Source organism: Vipera ursinii (genome assembly GCF_947247035.1).
Source record: "Vipera ursinii genome assembly, chromosome: 1".
NCBI lineage: Eukaryota > Metazoa > Chordata > Lepidosauria > Squamata > Viperidae > Vipera > Vipera ursinii.
Genome location: NC_139512.1, coordinates 335,109,089 through 335,122,165, shown reverse-complemented (window position 1 = coordinate 335,122,165; position 13,077 = coordinate 335,109,089). Strand labels below are relative to the sequence as shown.

General features: G+C 41.9%; 1 protein-coding gene across 1 annotated transcript in view; it reads right to left on the bottom strand.

Moving 5' to 3' along the window:
- MAPRE3 (microtubule associated protein RP/EB family member 3) overlaps positions 1 to 12,808 on the bottom strand; it is a 39,399-nt gene extending 26,591 nt beyond the window's left edge. The window contains exon 1 of the mRNA XM_083360762.1: positions 12,677 to 12,808. The gene's annotated coding sequence lies outside the window, so the exon portion shown is untranslated. The remainder of the gene's footprint in view (positions 1 to 12,676) is intronic.
- Between the last annotated feature and the right edge of the window lie 269 nt (positions 12,809 to 13,077).

The window sequence follows — 13,077 nt, the reverse complement described above, 5'->3', positions numbered from 1 at the left end:
ACCTCCTGTATTTCTAATTAGTGTTGTTCATGAAATGTCTGGAAAAGACTAACATTATGCTCAGAAAAGCAACCTCTGCAGATCTCAGGTCAGAATACTGTCCAGCGTGACCGCTTTATCTGCACACTGACTGGATGCCAACAGAACCTCAGATCAAAGTACATTCTATTCCATACACTGTGCACATCCTCACTACACATGAAATCAATTGGCATGGCATAGAGAATATGTTCTTTCTACTCAGAAGTTGTATTCCTACCTCACAATGATTTGTGCTTGAATATACCATCCAGAATCACTTTCCATGAGAAGGGCATCCATATAAATTTGATTAATAAATGATGCTTCTATATTCTATTCAACACTTTGCAAAAGCACACAAAAGAATAATTGATATGTGCAAACACAATATATAATCATAATATCAATTATTAGGATTGACGTTTTAGGCATCACTTGAACACTATCTTTTGCCCAGCAATTTAAATCTGAATTTCCTGACAATGTATTTCATAACCATGTTTTTTTACAGACACATTCTGTCTATGGGCTAAAACAGACATATTTTTGTGGATCATGGATTGTCAGTCTTTCGTATTATTTTCCATGTTGGTAATTGGCCAACAAATATTTCCAGTATGTTTATTTTTTATATAGAAATAACTGAAAAAACACGGGGTCCAATCAGGAGCAGATGCACAGAATGGGTAAAGGCTGAATCTCTTGATATTGTTTATATTCCTAATTAATCCCATTTGTTCATTATTTACTTATTTATTCTGTACTCTGCCCATGCCCAAAGGCTTTGAACCTATAAAATGGGAGTGGAATAACAATGCAGAAACTGCTGTCTATTCTTGCCTATCTCTGTTCTCTTGGAGTACCAATGGCTCTTTAACCAAAAGATAGCCATCAGCCCAGAGTAGACAACATGCCACTATGATAAACCAACCAAGACTAAGACATGACCTGTAATGACAAACTGCAGACTGTAAGATAAAACATGATGTTATAAGGCAACCAAAGAAAATTGTTTATTTGTTGGGGGAGGAGTGATATTGCAGCGCTCTGAACAAAGGGAAAACATATGGCTGGGAAACAATTTGTTTACACCTATATGCTGTCAGGCAGGTGAGACTTGTTGCAGGTCCTGTTAGCCAAGGAATGCTGGCTGGCAGGACTCATGAGACATGCCCTCTCTTCTGTCATCCCTGCTAGAATATTCTCCCTTCAAATATCTGGATGATCCATTGTTAGCCTTTTGTAAAGCATGAAAAGTTGGTTGTGTGCCCAGGCCTGGCCCCGCAAATGTGTTACAGGCCTCATTTCCTGACTATATTAGGGTAGTAACAGTTTTACTTGATGCCATTTATATTGTACTGTTTTAATGTTTTATGATGTATACCACCCAGAGTCACTTGTTGAGATGGGTAGCTATAAAAATCAAATAAATAAATGAATAGCAAATTTTATTGTCATAAGATTATCACAAAATATATTCAAACATCCATGTGGTACCAATGAAGCACGCTATAAACAAGACATCTTGGCCTGTACAAGGTATCAAAAGAAAAGCAGGATTGAGGGGAGGGCCAATAGCATTGTGTGTGCAAGATTTTATAAAAGGTGGCTTGGTCTTGCTCCAAAGCTTAAACCACTTAAAATATGAGACAGGTGGCCTGTGAAAAAAAGCAAATAAGGCAGTGGTAAGCAGAGGTATGGATACAGAATGAACAGAGTCTGAAAAGGAAATACATCTTTCATCCTCTGTTCATTATCTATCTATACTGCATCATTATTTCCATTTGTCTGGCAACTATAAACAATAACTTAGAAACCATAAGAATGGATAATTAGAATATTATGAAGGGATAGATATATGTCATACACATTATATACTGCAACAGTAAATGTTATATTTCGTATCTTTCTTAAAATCAGAAAGAGACATTTAGGGACATTAAGTCCAAATCATTCAGTGCAGGAATTCAGTTAAGGCATCCCTGACAGATGGCTGTCCAGCTTTTATTTTAATATATGCTCTGAATGTTTGACATCCTTAAGACATTTCAGAATTACTACTATAGCTCTTTCTTGTCTTTTCCCAATGTAAACTTTCCCTTAATTTTTTAAGAATGTAATTCAGTTTCAATGTAGCAGAAATATAGAAAATAGGAAGAAAGATTATTAGATATGTCCGCCATCTTGAATCATTTATAGAAATAACACAGGGGAGATTTTTTTTTTTATTGAAAAGTTTTACAATACAATTTTCCATTAAAAACCCCCATCCCCCTCCACCCTCCCCTCCCTACCTCCCCCCTCCCTCTTCCCTCCCCCCTTACCTCCCCCCTTCCCCCCTCCCTCTTCCCTCCCCTACCTCCCCCCCACCCCCCTCCCCCCCCGGACTTCCCAGAGCTAAATACAAGGTATATATATATAAAAGCAATCATAAGCAACCATATACTAACAACCATAAATTCTAAAATCCATCACTCTCTAACTTATATAAGAACAAACAAAACTTAACATTATTAAATATATATAAAAAAGAAAATAGGAAAAGAAAAGAAAAAACACGAAAGAAGACTTATTCGAATGCTAGATAAAACTTCTTAACCCTATACTTATTCTGGATAAACTCAATCCACTTTCTCCATTCCATAATATAACGTTCTTGCGAATGATCTTTCAAATAAGCCGATATCTTCGCCATCTCTGCCAGGTCGGAAACCTTTAAAGTCCATTCTTCTATGGTCGGCAGCTCCTCTTTCTTCCAATATTGTCCTATCAAAAGTCTTGCTGCCGTAACTAAATTCAGCATCAACTTAGAGTCCACCACTGTAGCATCAACAATTATTCCCAACAAAAAAAATTGCGGACAAAACTTTATCCTCCTTTTAAAAATCTTCTGTATATTCCACCAGATTTTAATCCAAAAGGCCTTAACCTTTTTACATGTCCACCATATGTGAAAATATGTTGCATCTTCAACCCCGCACCTCCAACACTTAGGCTGATAATTCGGGTACATACTTGCAAGCTTTTTAGGATCTAAATGCCATCTATAAAACATCTTATAGAAATTCTCTCTTAAATTTTGAGCTTGAGTAAATTTCACATTAGGGGAGATTTTATACACACAAACATATACACGCAATATACATGCACACACACACACACAAATATATACACCAATATACAGTGCTTTTTTTCTAAAAAGAAAAAGGTGCCGGAACTCAGAGTTGCTGTCACTGGGAGCGATGCCGGTGTCTTGCTACAGCGTCGCCACCCGTCCTTTGCACCCCCGCCCCTGCGGTTCGGAGCCATATGCCGTGGGAATTCCCCTCCCCACAGCCGCCCATGCTGCGGCCCATGCTGAGCCTCCACCCAGAGCTGCTCCGAACCCCGACCGAGAGCTGTGTTTCCTCGTGGCAGTGGTCTCTGGCGCCAAACAGCCTCTTTCCAACCACATCCAGAAAAATTTGTAACAAACATAGGAATTCTCAACACCATGTTTGGTATTTCCCAGCAATCTGTTACTGGAAGGAAAAAGCAATCCCTGCTGTGTTACTGATCCCAGAGAAGCATTTGCATGTATGCAGGTATCCTTAGGGTGCCATAGTTATGGATGAGAAATATTTGTTGAAAAGTTGGCATTTCTGGATGTAAAAAGGTAAAGGTAAAGGTTCCCCCGCACAGGCGTGCTAGTCGTTTCCGACTCTAGGGGCCGGTGCTCATCTCCGTTTCAAAGCCGAAGAGCCAGCGCTTGTCCGAGGACGTCTCCGTGGTCATGTGGCTGGCATGACTAGACGCCAAAGGCGCACGGAACGCTGTTACCTTCCCACCGGAGTGGTCCCTATTTTTCTACTTGCATTTTTACGTGCTTTCGAACTGCTAGGTTGGCAGAAGCTGGGACGAGTAACAGGCGCTCACTCTGCTACGCGGCACTCGGGATTCGACCCGCCAAACTGCCGACCTTCTGATCGACAAACTCAGCGTCCTAACCCACTGAGCCACTTATTTTTGTTTATTTATTTATTTATTTTTGTTTCTTTCCATGTCTGATATTTTTAAAAAGGCATATGCTACTGACTTATGCACATATGTAACATCTTTTGCTAGGATACATGATCACTGCTTGTCCAGAATGTGAAGAGTGAAAGATTGTGACTAAACAAAATTTTAATGTACAGATAATACCACCAGAAATTAGCCTTTTTAATAAATGTTGTTATTGATGTTAAGCTCACCATGGAAAACATCATATACTGTTATGTATATACCAGGTTAATTATTTAAAGATTGAAGTGCAACATAACTAGATTCTAAATAATCTATTTTTCAAAACACACAACAGTCTAAACAGTAAAAGTAAAGTCCAAATTAAGAATATTTCATTCTTGAATTAATTTAAAGTGGTTTAGTTGTAATAGATGGTTATAGATTCAAAATAGTTTTCAAGAGTGTACAAAAGATACTATTTTTTTCTAGCATCAGCTAAATTAGACATATTACATTGAGAAAAATGTTTCTCATTTCTTTCCTGTTACCTTTATTGATTTCATTGCAGAGATGTTAACACAGGAAATACATTATTTTGTTATCTAATTTTACCTTCCAAAAGACAGAAGCAGATGAAAAATATGAGGTTCTTTTCTGTTGGCTGTTTTAGATTCTAAAAGTTTAGTTCCTAAAGAAGTAACCTTGTAAATAATTTTAATGTCCTCCTCTAGTGCAGGGTAGGCAACCTTGGCTCTTTTATGACTCAAGGACTAAAACTCCCAGAATACCTGAGCCAGCATGGCTCAGCTTGGAAACCTCTCTCTTTCCCCTCAGCATGGCTGGCTCAGGATTTCTGGGAGTTGAAGTCCACGAGTCATAAAAAAGAGCCAAGATTGCCTACTCCTAAAGCCAATAGAGGGAGTTGTGGTTTTTTTGCAAAAAAAAAAGAAAAGAAAAGAAAAGTGCCGGAACGCTGTTCTGAGCGTTCTATGAGAAAAAAAGCCCTGCCTATATATATCCCTGTATTTCCCTGATTTTTTTTTTTGCCCCAGATTATATTACTTTTTGCTCCAAAAGACACAATAGGGCTTATTTTTCAGTTAGGTCTTATTTTCGGAGAATTGCGGTACTAAATAGCTGATAATCTTAACTGGGGCTTATTTTGGGGGTAGGGCTTATATCATGAGCATCCTGAAAAATCATGCTAGGGCTTACTTTGCAGTTAGGTCTTATTTCAGGGGAAACAGGGAATCAATGAACATCTAGAGGCAAACAAAATCATAACCAAAAGCCAACATGGGTTTGTCAAAAACAGATCATGCCAGACAAAACTTATTGCATTCTTTGACCGGGTGACAAAATTAGTGGACCAGAGGAATGCTGTGGATATAATTTACTTGGATTTCAGTAAGGCATTTGATAAAGTAGACCACAACCTACTACTTGATAAGATAAAAAAATGTGGGTTAGACAGCATCACCACCAGATGGATTTGTAGCTGGCTGACCGGCCATACTCAGCGTGTGGTCCTCAATGAAACTGTGTCTACATGAAGGGAAGTGTGTAGTGGGGTGCCCCAGGGCTTTGTTTTGGGCCCAGTGCTCTTCAACATCTTCATCAATGATTTGGATGAGGGGATAGATGGGAAACTCATCAAATTTGCAGATGACATGATGCTGGCAGGAATAGCCAACACTCCAGAAGATAGGCTTAAAATACAGAAGGATCTTGACAGACTTGAACATTAGGCTCTATCTAACAAATTGAAATTCAATGGTGAAAAAAGTAAGGTTCTACATTTAGGCAAGAAAAACTAAATGCACAGGTACACTATAGGTGGTAACTTGCTCAATAGTAGTAACTGTGAGAGGGATTTCGGAGTCCTAGTGGACAATCACTTAAATATGAGCCAGCAGTATGCTGCAGCGGTGGCTCAGTGGGTTAGGACCACTACGGTGGGAAGGTAACAGCATTCCATGCGCCTTTGGCGTCTAGTCATGACCACGGAGACATCCTCGGACAAGAGCTGGCTCTTTGGCTTTGAAACGGAGATGAGCACCAGCCCCTAGAGTTGGAAACGACTAGCACGCATGTGCGGGGGAACCTTTACCTTTATCTGTGTGTGCGTATGTATAATCTTGGAAACAGATATTGGGGTCACAATTAATAGTTTAAATTGGCCTGTGAATGAAGGCAAATTGACCTAATACAGAGTGTAATTCTGTTTATTTATAACCTAAGCGATTTATCTTCAACTGCTGGGAAAGTAAAAATGTTCTCAGACATGACTGTGTGTAAGACCAAGCATGTTGTAATTAAGAGACTATATAAATAACTCCCGTAGTAGTAACAGTGAGGAACAGGAATTTTCCCAACCCATGCAGCTGTCTTTAGAATTTTTGTATAAGGCCACAGAACTTCGAGCTTAACTAAGCAACAGCCATGACCAAAATGGTATCTGCAAACTGTTAAAATTGTTTTGTTCAAAAATTGCTGAATTACCATCCTTCAGACAAAGATTGTAGTTCTTGTCATATGGAACTACAGGTGAGCAACCACATCCTAAAATGCAGCCTGAAACAACAGCTTTTGCCACAAATGTGTAGAAACATTGGTAGTTGATTATTCTGCTTTGAATTAGTCCTAGAATTAACCAAGGTGTCATTACTGTGACATTAAACAAATTGCAACCACTGATTCCAAAATTACATTAACATTTTCAAGTGGATCTCCAGCTACCTCTCCACATTATCTTATTACAATCAACAGGTGAATTGCCCAGGTAGTAATCTATGGCAGGGTACCAAGTAGAAATTTAAATGTAACACTTTGGAACAGAACTCAACTCAAGTGACATTAAACAGGATGATTAGTTCCCTAATGAACAAGTAGAAGAGTCATTTAGCATTTTACCATAGTGGCAATGGCCTCATGCATCCAGACATTCTTTAAAGTAAAGGTAAAGGTTCCCCCACACATGTGTGCTAGTCGTTTCCGACTCTAGGGGCCGGTGCTCATCTCCGTTTCAAAGCCGAAGAGCCAGCGCTTGTCTGAGGACGTCTCCGTGGTCATTTGGCCGGCATGACTAGACACCAAAGGCACACGGAACGCTGTTACCTTCCCAGTGTAGTGGTCCCTATTTTTCTACTTGCATTTTTACGTGCTTTCGAACTGCTAGGTTGGCAAAAGCTGGGACGAGTAACAGGCGCTCACTCTGTTACGCGGCACTCGGGATTCGACCCACTGCTTACCAAAAAATGGCTGATGTTCACTATAAGCAGTGCTTTTTTTGTGAAAGAAAAAGGTGCCAGAACTCACACATGTCATACAACCCGCCTTGCCTACCCTACAAGGTTCCATCCCAAAAAAGGTATCGGAACTCCGTTCTGAGCGTTCTATGAGAAAAAAAGCCCTGACTATAAGTACTATTGGGGGGGGTCTTCTGTGCTCTGTCTCTTCTCCAGTCTCGTATGATAGTTTGAGAAAATATTTCTCAAAATAGAAGGCCCACATTGTAGCCCGAGTGGGAAATAAGAAAAGTCTTCAGATCATTTCTTAACAGAATCCACAATTATACAGTGCAGAATATGTCCTTTACAATGACATCACTGCCCAGGCTTCAGAACTGACTTGCAACCAGCTTGAAGAAAGATGAAAAAAATTCCACCACCAGTAAATCATGTAGACAGCTTAGCCCAATTTATACTGTCAGCATTTCTCTCTTGAGGTCAACACAGAATAGAAATGAATCACATACCTTAGGAGTTGTTCATCTCTGAGTGCTTATTCATTAACTTTTACTTTATTACTACATCCAAAAATCAAATTCTTTATTGTAAGATGTCCCTAATTTTGTCCAAGATTTGAAAACATTATTGAAAAAGAAGAAACTGAGGATCAGACAAGGATTGGCTGAAGCAGCTGCCTAGGGAGGTTGAGAAATTTCTTGAACATTTTCAAAAGATCAGACACATATTTATTAGCAGCTGTTTAAAGTCTGAGCTGAAAAAATCTACAGCTGCCTTGAAATCTGAAATTACAAAGGCCTGTTCAAAGATAGAGCATACAACTCTTATGTTACTTTCTTGAAAAGCTATTTACTTCAGCAAGAACCATAGCGCATCTTCCAAGTTGTATTTTAAAATATTGTTTCAAAATTTTCTGTTCCTTTTTCCAGTTCTTATCACGATGAGAATACTTTTTACTCCACTGTCATTTCCCTTTCTGTTTGTAATTTTAATGTAGTGCAGCAAACACTAATTTTTCAAGCAACTATATCAGTGATTTTAAAAACCTGTCCCATTCCCCTCCACTTTTTTCCTCTCTTTAATTGCCTCTTATTACCCCATATCAGGGGATGCAGTGGCTCAGTGGGTTAAGACGCTGAGTTTGTCGATCAGAAGGTCGGCAGTTTGGTGGGTCAAATCCCGAGTGCCGTGTAACAGAGTGAGTGCCTGTTACTCGTCCCAGCTTCTGCCAACCTAGCAGTTCGAAAGCACGTAAAAATGCATGTAGAAAAATAGGGACCACTATGGTGGGAAGGTAACAGGGTTCCGTGCGCCTTTGGTGTCTAGTCATGCTGGCCACATGACCACGGAGACGTCCTCGGACAAGCGCTGGCTCTTCAGCTTTGAAACGGAGATGAGCACCGGCCCCTAGAGTCGGAAACGACTAGCACGCACGTGCGGGGGAACCTTTACCTTTACCTTTTACCCCATATCAAGCTAATGGGAATTCTTAAAGACATCATCAAATGGAGTCTGGTCTCAAAAACTGGTTAAGAAAAGAGGGTGCATCTTTGGATCCAAGAGAAAATAGCCAGCCAAATATACACCGGGCTATTTATCTCCAAAGTGCCATGCACAGTCAGAAAAATCCAGGAAGGCTCATTTAGGAAACACCACCTCAGTTTTAAATACCAATTATTCCGTCAACCAGTCTCATAAATATTTATGGCAGCTAAATACTAAGGTGATCAAGACTGAGTTTTAGACAGGTCATACAGAATAGTTGGAATCATTTCACAGCAGGATAAAAAACCTTTCCCTTTCACCACTTAAATATAATTGAAGCAAGAACCAATTATCAAAGGACAGCAAGAAGTCAAAGGAGACATAGAACAGCCACAAATATAAATGAAACCATAGCAGACCTCTCACATCACTCTAGTTTTTCAGAAGTTTGTTCATACAGTTCATATAGTCACATCAGAGACACTCAATAGAGAAGATTTACTTGACTAATCAAATACTCTATTTGTAAGATAAGTTTACATCCCCCACAAGGAGGATTAAAAGCCCTCTTATCCTCCATTCTCCTGTCCAGCAGGGAAATGGGTAGACTAAATCAGTCTTGTCAGGAGAACCTGGTATATCTTATGACACAGCACAAAGAAAAATAAGCGCTAGAAAGAATACCATGCATAAACAACTGAGAGAGAGAGATCATGAAAAATACAATTAAAAGAAATCTGTAGGAAGGCTATAGCCACATCAAATGGGATCTGACAGATAATCATGACGCTTTCTCTTGCTTTCTGCAGCAAGTACAAAGACGACATGCTGGAACTCTAAAATAGAGCATTCACTCAAGTAAGATTACAGAATTTATAAGAAACAATGTTCTTGTCATGAAACCTCATCTACTTACCACAGAGATCAGGTACACTGCCAAGCTGACCAGCAAAAAAAGTAGTATTTGTTTATAGTCATTTGTTTAACACCTGTTTGAAGTTACGATGGCACTAAAAAAAGTTACTTATGACCAGTCTTTGCACCTATGACTGTCAGAGTCCCTGTGGTCACATAATCAAAATTTGGCTACTTGGCAACCAGCATGCATATACAACAGTTGCAGCATCCCAGCTTAATGCAATTGCATTTGCAACCATCCCTGGAAGCTTCCGACAAGCAAAGTCAATGGGAACAACCAGACTCACTTAACAACATTTGCTTAACTTTCATGACAAAAAGGTTGTAAAATCAGGCATGACTCATTTAACAATCACATCACTTAGTGATGGAAGTTCCAGTCTAAATTTTGGTCAGAAGGACTACCTGTATTGTAAGCAAATACAGTCCAGAAGTGACCGATTCCCAGCTTGTAATGGTACTCCAGCTCACAATCTGCCATAATATGCCAAAAATAGGTTAGATATAGCCCCCACACACTTTATGTACAAAGCCAGCTGTGTGATTCTGGACCAGCTACTCTCTCTCAGCCCTAGGAAGAAGGCAATGGCAAACAACTTCTGAAATTTTGGCAAGAAAAGTGCAGGAACCTGTCCAGGCATTCACCAGGAGTCAATACTGATTTGAAGGCATGTGTACGTGCACACACACATGCAATGATACTTCATTAAAAAGTAGAAAACAGTGAACAGTACTGGATACATTTGTCAACAGATTACTTGGATTTCCTCAATTCCCAGAGGCCGTGTTTATGTAACAAACAAAAATACAATAAATATGCATAAAAGACATTTACAAAAATTATTATTAACTTGCTTCAGGGTTTGTATGTTTGGCATATTAACCAATCCCAACCTGTCACTTAATTTATGATTCGATACATGTGAATCCAGAAAATGTATTCATTCCATAATCAGGTTATACAGTATTTATATGTACCCAGAAAATCTCATAAAAAGATCTCAATTTCCAGATGTTGTATTGCTCTGAAAATTTTATTGATGTGTGTGTGTGTGTAAATGTGTATTTTAAACAAAATTATCGTGCCTATAACCATTTGATATAAACACTTATTTTCCTAGGGGAAGATGGAATGTATTAACTTGGATTTGGAAAAATGGGAACATTTTTTTACTTTAGGACTGATGCATTCACAGATGAAATTGAACCAGCACCTCCTAAAATATATGAATTGTCATCTGTATCTCTCTAGCACTTTCCTGATGAGCGGCCTGATAGTCACAAAAATAAAAAGCCATTTTCTAGGCCAGCCAACACAGTGGACCAGCCATTCTGCATTCCAAACATCAATCTACAGAGTTACTCAGTCACCTGTGTACCTGTGGGCTAGATCATGTATGAGTCTATGTTCTCTATACACAAGTCCTTACTGAGAGGATTGGTTAATACACAAGGCATCATCCTTAGGGAGCACCTGCGACCAGCATCAACTTCCCTCCGCCCAGTGCGCTCCCACAGAGAGGGCCTCCTCAGGGTGCCGCCGTTCGGAGAATGCCGTCTGGTGACCCCCAGGGGGAGGGCGTTTTCTGTGGGTGCGCCTGACCTGTGGAACCGTTTACCGGTTGAGCTCCGGATGGCTCCCGACCTTTGCTCCTTCCGACGCGACCTAAAAACCTATTTGTTTGTACAAGCCGGCCTGGTCTGATGGGTTTTGTTTTAATTATTGTTTTAATGTAATTTATTTTCTGCATTTGGGCACCAGGGTTTAATTTGTTTTTAATTTCTGTATTTTGGGTATTTTGATATTTATGTCCCTGTTCACCGCCCTGAGTCCTTCGGGAGAAGGGCGGTATACAAATCAAATCAAATCAAATCAAATCAAATCAATAAATCAATCAATAAATAAATATTCATATATCTCTAATCAAGGGTAAGAATATAATCATATCCCACAGTGGATGATCACTGACTTGCTGGTTAAAAAAAATTATGAATGGCCTTGCAAAACCAAGGCACTGGGATGTTAGAATCGACTCAAGTTAATTTGCACCCTGTTTTGCAGAATGCCAGGCTTTTCCTGACAGACTTTTCCCCCCCCTCTTTAACCTTTCTAATTCTCCCCTTTAGGCCAGCCAGTCCAGACATTTGTTTAGTCCAGGGGTAGGCAACCTTGGCTCTTTTATGACTCGCGGACTTCAACTCCCAGAATTCCCGAGCCAGCTATGCTGGCTCGGGAATTCTGGGAGTTGAAGTCCGCGAGTCATAAAAGAGCCAAGGTTGCCTACCCCTGGTTTAGTCAGTGCAAAGAGGCAGACAAGGCTCAGAGAAACTACGGAGTCTCGAAACTAAAAAATCCCGCACGGTCCGCACCCCCAATTTAGAAACTCGCCTACAGAGGCTGAGGCAGGGCGACACAAAGCAAGGGCTGCCCCATTTACTCGGCTTCCACGGCAAGAAGTAGTGGAAGAGTGCCTCTTCGGCGGCGACCTCCGTGGCGCAGCAAAGAAAGCTATTTTGTGTCCCCTGGCAGAGAGGCTGCCCGGGGAAGATCGCGCCTTGCCGCCTTCCCCTCTCAGTTATCAGCATCCCCAGCATCCCCGAGGACGCTCTGCCGAGTCACGGCCGGCCTGTAATGTAGCGCGCCGGCAGGTCCCATCTGGGCGGCCGGGACGTTGGCTCTATCAGACAGCGCGCTCGCGCTCTCGCCGCCGCCGCCGCCGCCTCAGAGGAGCACGAGCGGCGGCGCTGCCCCTCACTAAGCAAAAGCCGCAGCCGGCCGCCCTTTAGAAAGGCAAGCGGGGGCGGCCACTGCAGCCGCGAGTAGCCCCCCACCCCTTCCCCCGACCCGCCTCGGCTCTAGGGAATACCCCGCAGCGGCGGCCCTTCGGGAAAGGGTCACCCGAATAAGCGAGGAGGGGCCATGACGGGGCACTTTCCGCCTCCCCTTTGCCCTCAGGCGGCGGGAAGGGGCTCCCTCTGTTGTTCGGCCCTGCCCTCCCCAACCGCTTCCCTTCACTCACGGCGGTTGCCGGCGCGGCAACGGCGGCTGGCTGGCTCCGTCTTTGCCCTCCCGCCGACCGGCCTGACTTCTTTACGATAGCAGAGGCGGCGGCGGCTCCTCCTCCGAGTCCGGGCCGGGTTTGCGGGGAGGGAGGGGGGAGGAGGTTCCCACGCATGCGCCGCCCCCTAAACAAGCTCGGTATGGCTAGGCCTCATCTTCAACCCCGCCCTTCCCGCTGTCATAGCAACAAGAAGGGCGGGGGGGGGGAAAAAGCGAGTGATTTGCTACTGCTCCCATGACAACCGAGGCATGAGAAGTCCCACCTACGCGCTGCCTTCAGAGCGCCGACCTCTTCGCGCAGCGTCCCTGACGTTAGCAAGGGAGATCGCCATCCCAGAGGTGGCAAGCTCTGTCGAGCGA